We start from the raw sequence: 7,070 nt of genomic DNA, 5'->3' as shown, positions 1-7,070 counted from the left end.
ACCTGGTTGAGCTCTCAGGTGGCAGGATTGCACCTTAACGCTGACACCTGTCAAACAAGAAGAAGACGCAGCACGCGCAGCTATTCCGAGCGGGAGAGTAAAAAAAGTAAATAAGCTCGACAGTATGGGAGTTTTTCGGCTCCTTAGACAGCCCAATCCGCAGGATTTGCCTAGCTACAGTCAGCGCGAAGGGTGGCAACACCATCAACCTCTTACCCACCTCCGTGTCCATCACCCTGCAGATTACTCCATTTTACAGTAAGTTGCGATTATTTTACTAGTCATGGAATGGGAAATGTTATATTAACCTGTTAACAGCGATTTTCTGTGTTCACGTATTTAAATAAAGGGTGATTATTTTAAGTACCGCGTTTTCTTTATTCGTCTTACTCAGTGTGATGTAACGTTAGATATGCATGCAGTTATTTGCCCTCAAAATTCAAGATACATGGGCATTTTTTGCCCCAACAATGTTTTGTCATTATATCATATTATAAGATGTAACGTTAGTTGTTTTACAATATCACACGAGCAAAAGTGCTGTTTTCCCCAAATCAGCACAAATGCAATGTTCCTTCAGCTTGTTTAATGAACAATGTGAGTTACATTTTAGACACAGTATTGTTAATATTGTTTTTTTTCCCCCTTTATTTCGACAACGAAAATGTTTTTGTTATACTGACTGAATCCGCATTTAGAACGAATGAATCCAAGCTTCGTTCCTGAATGAATCAGTCATTTGAACAAATTGGTTGACTTACTCACTCATTAAGATAGTGACTTGCTGCCACCTACTGGCAGTTTAGTTTAGTTCATATTTAAGGGACATTAAAAAGTTAAAATTAGAAAAATTAATTTAAATATTTAAATATTAAATTAAATTTATGTAGACGAATTGTAAATGCTGTGTAAATATATTAATGTCACGTCTCATTCTGTGTCACCTCTGTATTACAAAGATGGATTTTGTTGATAATGATTTAATTTGATTGGAAACAGCCAAAATGTATAGGCTACTATGCTAGTATTAATTTTTATTTCTTCAGGTCTTAAAAAACCTTAAATTTGACTTTAAAAAATGTGCAGCAACCCTGAAAGAGAAAAACTAAATAAACAAAGTAAAAATTATTTAGACTGATAACCCCCCCCCCCCCCCCCTCAAGGATTCTATAAATATCGTGATATATCGATACCGTGATATTTTTTGGCCACAATAACCATGGTGTGAAAAATCCAATATCGTGACAGCCCTAGTTTGTAATTATACATACCTCCGTGTCAGCTTTAGTAGGCTTATTGATGGTAGCTAAGCTTATATTATTGCAATAAATATAGATTCGATTTCCATAATTAACCGTGTTCATTAAACTAACCAAACATAAAAATAATAAAAAAAACTCACATCAACAATAAACACATACACATTAATAAGTGTACATTGTATGCATTTTTTATGTATTGTATTAGTTTTAGTATCTTTAACTCTCGTGTCCAAGCACTTAACGCCATCCCCCGACCATTATAATGAGATGAATTCATTAAAGAATCCCTGCTTCCTCGTTTATTTAATTCTGACATAATATTCGACCACAGATGTTTTTCATGACTTTTTCATGAATTCCTGGCCCTGGTGCATCTCTAATTTTGAGGCTCCTTTTGTCCCGTTGTTTCTGTTTTAACTATTCCTGTTGTTTTGTTCCTGATTAATAAACTTACAGCCAGTGGTGGAAAGAGTACTTAAAATTTGTACTTAAGTACAAGTACTGTTACATTGTTGAAATAATAGTAACTAATAATAATAATAGCTACTTTCAACAAAGCACTTTTTTAACCTTATTGATAAAGTACATGAATTAGTGGTCACAATACTGGCATTTTTATCTTCAATACATTACCTTGAAAATGATCAATATTCAATATGTTTTTAAATACCATGGGGAAAAACACCACATACTGTATACTGCTATCTAGATATTTTAATATCTAATTGTTTTGTCCATCCATTTTGTAAAGGCAATCATTATTTTCAAGCTTCAAAATCACAAGACTCGTAACAGTAATCAATGTGAATGGAGCGGTTTAATTCAAGTCTTCTGAAGGTTAAATAAAGGGCAATAAAAAAAATTAGATTATGAACAGAAATTAATTTAGGTTTTGTTTACATATTTAATCAAAAAATCATATTTAAACAATGATCAATTAACATTACAATTATCTCACTTAAACATTTGTTCGCTCTGTGTCTTTACAATAGGGTAACTTTGTTGCGATACCTCACATGCAGCACAAGCAAGCTTGATTTCAAACTGATTTGAATTTACAAAAAAAGACAAGTTAACAGTCAGTTTTAAAAAAAACAAATAAAAAACAAAACAAAAAAAACACAAAAACAAATTACTTCACTTCAGTTGAGGTATTCAAAATATAACAACACTGAATTTTTATGTGCCGTGTATCTTATAAGGGTTAGTTCCTAGGACCTCTCATTAACATGTAGCCCAGTTCTATTTTCCACCACAGATTTAGATTGTACATTTCTGAGACCGGCTGCCCCACTTACCATGAATAAATGCCTGCTGAATCCATGCACTTCATTTTAATATATCCTGCTCACTTTACGATTTAAAATATAGAAAAACAAAAATATATTTGTTGCAGAATGCTGAACACATTTATAATTTATTATTAATTCAGTGTATATAGAGAGGTCTATGTTTGGATGAATATTTTGGTGGAGGCTCTGCACCCTAACAGATGAGCCGCGGCTAAAATCAAACATGCTTTTTCTCTAGAATTGTCTCTCTTGGATTTAATGTTGCCAGAAGCTATCAACCATCAAACTTCCAAGGCTGTTAAAATAAACCTAAAAATTGTAAAGAAATTAAGCATCCAATATCTTTTTATATAATAACTCTGTGTACAAATTATAGATGGCATTTTCAAACTTACTTTAGTCAGCCAGCTCTCGTTACTTTTATTATTTAAGTGCTTTTTAGTTAGAGATAGTTCACTCAAAAATAGTGAACTTTTTGAGACATTTGTAATTAAAATACACCACAGAAACCTGTGGGTATGATATATAATGTATATATATATATATATATATCAAATTTTAGGTGTACTCAGTAACGGAACATGATTTTAGTAGATTTTAGTAGAAGCAAAGTAGACCTTAATTTGTACTTAAATACAAGTAAAATTATAGATGTAAAAATGTAAAAAAAAAACTACTTAATTACAGTAAAGTGAGTAGTTGTAATTTGTTACATCTACCTCTGTTTACAGCTAAACTATACTACTACTGCTACTACTACTGCTACTACTACTGCTACTACTACTGCTACTACTACTGCTACTAAAAATAACATGTTTAAAAACATGCTAATAAAGTTTTCATCTTTTTCCGATTTCTCCACAGCTCCCTCGTGCACGTTTTCATCTTTTTCCGACTTCTCCTCAGCTCCTTCGTGCACGTTTTCACCTTTTTCCGATTTCTCCTCAGCTCCCTCGTGCACGTTTTCATCTTTTTCCGACTTCTCCGCAGCTCCCTCGTGCACATTTTCATCTTTTTCCGACTTCTCCTCAGCTCCCTCGTGCACGTTTTCATCTTTTTCCGACTTCTCCGCAGCTCCCTCGTGCACGTTTTCATCTTTTTCTGACTTCTCCTCAGCTCCCTCGTGCACGTTTTCATCTTTTTCTGACTTCTCCGCAGCTCCCTCGTGCACGTTTTCATCTTTTTCCGATTTCTCCGCAGCTCCCTCGTGCACGTTTTCATCTTTTTCCGATTTCTCCGCTGCTCCCTCGTGCACGTTTTCATCTTTTTCCGATTTCTCCGCAGCTCCCTCGTGCACGTTTTCACCTTTTTCCGATTTATCCGCAGCTCCCTCGTGCACGTTTTCATCTTTTTCCGACTTCTCCGCAGCTCCCTCGTGCACGTTTTCATCTTTTTCCGATTTCTCCGCAGCTCCCTCGTGCACTCCCTCGTGCACGTTTCATCTTTTTCCGACTTCTCCGCAGCTCCCTCGTGCACGTTTTCATCTTTTTCCGATTTCTCCCAGCTCCCTCGGGCACGTTTTCATCTTTTTCTGACTTCTCCGCAGCTCCCTCGTGCACGTTTTCATCTTTTTCCGACTTTCTCCTCAGCTCCCTCGTGCACGTTTTCATCTTTTTCCGATTTCTCCGCTGCTCCCTCGTGCACGTTTTCACCTTTTTCTGATTTCTCCGCAGCTCCCTCGTGCACGTTTTCATCCTTTTTCCGATTTCTCCTGCAGCTCCCTCGTGCACGTTTTCATCTTTTTCCGATTTCTCTGCAGCTCCCTCGTGCACGTTTTCACCTTTTTCCGATTTATCCGCAAAGCTCCCTCGTGCACGTTTTCATCTTTTTCCGACTTCTCCGCAGCTCCCTCGTGCACGTTTTCATCTTTTTCCGATTTCTCCGCAGCTCCCTCGGGCACGTTTTCATCTTTTTCTGACTTCTCCGCAGCTCCCTCGTGCACGTTTACATCTTTTTCCGATTTCTCCGCAGCTCCCTCGTGCACGTTTTCATCTTTTTCTGACTTCTCCGCAGCTCCCTCGTGCACGTTTTCATCTTTTTCCGATTTCTCCGCAGCTCCCTCGGGCACGTTTTCATCTTTTTCTGACTTCTCCTCAGCTCCCTTGTGCACGTTTTCATCTTTTTCCGACTTTCTCCGCAGCTCCCTCGTGCACGTTTTCATCTTTTTCCGACTTCTCCTCAGCTCCTTCGTGCACGTTTTCATCTTTTTCCGATTTCTCCGCTGCTCCCTTGGGCACATTTTCATCTTTTTCTGACTTCTCCGCAGCTCCTCGTGCACGTTTTCATCTTTTTCCGACTTTCTCCGCAGCTCCCTCGGGCACGTTTTCATCTTTTTCTGACTTCTCCTCAGCTCCCTTGTGCACGTTTTCATCTTTTTCCGATTTCTCCGCAGCTCCCTCGTGCACGTTTTCATCTTTTTCCGACTTCTCCTCAGCTCCTTCGTGCACGTTTTCATCTTTTTCCGATTTCTCCGCTGCTCCCTCGGGCATGTTTTCATCTTTTTCTGACTTCTCCGCAGCTCCCTCGTGCACGTTTTCATCTTTTTCCGATTTCTCCGCAGCTCCCTCGGGCACGTTTTCATCTTTTTCTGACTTCTCCTCAGCTCCCTTGTGCACGTTTTCATCTTTTTCCGACTTCTCCTCAGCTCCTTCATGCACGTTTTCACCTTTTTCTGATTTCTCCGCAGCTCCCTCGGGCATGTTTTCATCTTTTTCTGACTCCTCCTCAGCTCCCTCGTGCACGTTTTCATCTTTTTCCGACTCCTCCGAAGCTCCCTCGGGCACGTTTTCATCTTTTTCAGACTTCTCTGCAGCTCCCTCGTGCATGTTTTCATCTTCTTCCGACCTCTCCGGAGCTTCCATCTTCATTTTTTTCTGTCTGTTTCTATCCGGTTTTTCCTTGTACATCTTATATGTATAATGTCCATTCTCCATAACCATTGTTTCTATCTTATCCAGCAGTTCATAAACCTGTGATGGATTTTTATCTTTGTTATTGAAAACATGATACCTGGATTTACACTGTTTAACAAGCTCTTTAACCTCCCTGCTTTCATTCATAAACTCCTCTATAGGTTTATCTATCTGATCTCCTCTAGTGAACAGAATGATGGAGTAATTAGCAGCTTTTTCTCCAAAGTTCTCCTGAATCCATTTCATTGTTTTATTCTCCTCGTCTGTGAATCTCATGTCCAGTCTGATAACCAGCAGAAATGCATGAGGACCAGGAACAGATATGTTCGACACATTTCTCAATCTCATCCTTCAGCTGTGCTTCATTGATTTTTGTACCAAACATTCCTGGAGTGTCAATCACTGAGATGCTTCCACCTTCAACCTTCCTCTGATGTTTCTGGCATGTATTAGTCACAGATTCAGAAGAAAGTTTTTCTACAAACACCCTTTCTCCCAGGATGGTGTTTCCTGATGCACTCTTTCCAGCTCCAGTTTTACCAACCACTATTATCCTGAGATCTGACATTGACTGGAAAAGATAAAAATAGAGAAATGGTCCTGTTATTAACATGTGTTTCAAATGCATGTCCTTTGACTGATTGTGTTCAGATTTATTTGAGACTCTCTTCTCTTATTTCATTACACTGTCACTTTCATTTACTGTCCTCGACTTTACAAGTCATGATTCAGTTTTGGAAGATATTAATACTGTGATTTTACAACTGATGTCAAAGATATCTACAATTAAATTTTGTCAAGTAATTTCTATGAATTTACATTAGAAAATGATTGTGTACTAAGTATAATGGTAATTCAAGAAAGTCTGATTAACTTCTTAGTGAAATTAGATATCTCTAAATGAATTCCAAGTAAAATGTGTGTGTGTGTGTGTATAGCCTATATATCAGTGGTGTGCAAAACTGTCCATAATTTATTTATTTGCCAAACAACGGTAATTTTCTTTAAATCTGCCAGTTACGGAGACTTCCAGGTATAAGATCATCTACAGCAGCTTTTGCGCCTTCACGCTTTTGTTATGGAGCATCATTGTCCCGCGTTCTCATTGGTTTGCTTGTCTATGGCGTTTTTCATAAGCAGGATAAGCTGTGATCGAATCGCTTGCCCAAGAGGGAAAATGAGCTGCTGCCAGATCTCGATCACCGAAAATCACATTGTACTTGATACAAATCTAACTAGACTTAGCCAAGGGAGGGAGGGGGGTTATGATGTTGCGGGAGCTTTGAATATGGGAGCTCGCGAATCATATCGTGGTGGTACGCGAGATGACTCACTTCTCATTCTGTTCCCACTATCCATGGGTTTCAAAGACGTCACTTCCGCTATGCCCGCCGCCATATTTGTGTCCGGTCACAGCTGCGCGCTCTGTTTAAGTCTATGGTGACAGCAGCTACAACTACCAGAGGAAGACCAACAAAACACTCTCAGAAGGTTCACAACAAATTTACAATATGTCTGGGATATGTGGTGATGTTAGCCGTTTCAACAGTCGTCAGAACTACAATTTTATTTGATCCCAAAGGAGTTAGATCGGCGGAATTATT

The 7,070-nt window shown here is 38.7% G+C and overlaps 1 pseudogene; it reads right to left on the bottom strand.

Annotated features, from left to right (window-relative positions):
* Positions 1–4,836: 4,836 nt before the first annotated feature.
* The window catches only part of LOC125266183, a 41,925-nt pseudogene continuing 39,691 nt past the window's right edge, over positions 4,837–7,070 (bottom strand).

The sequence above is a fragment of the Megalobrama amblycephala genome, linkage group LG4 (genome assembly GCF_018812025.1).
Source record: "Megalobrama amblycephala isolate DHTTF-2021 linkage group LG4, ASM1881202v1, whole genome shotgun sequence".
Lineage (NCBI taxonomy): Eukaryota > Metazoa > Chordata > Actinopteri > Cypriniformes > Xenocyprididae > Megalobrama > Megalobrama amblycephala.
This window is presented reverse-complemented; position numbering and strand designations above follow the sequence as displayed.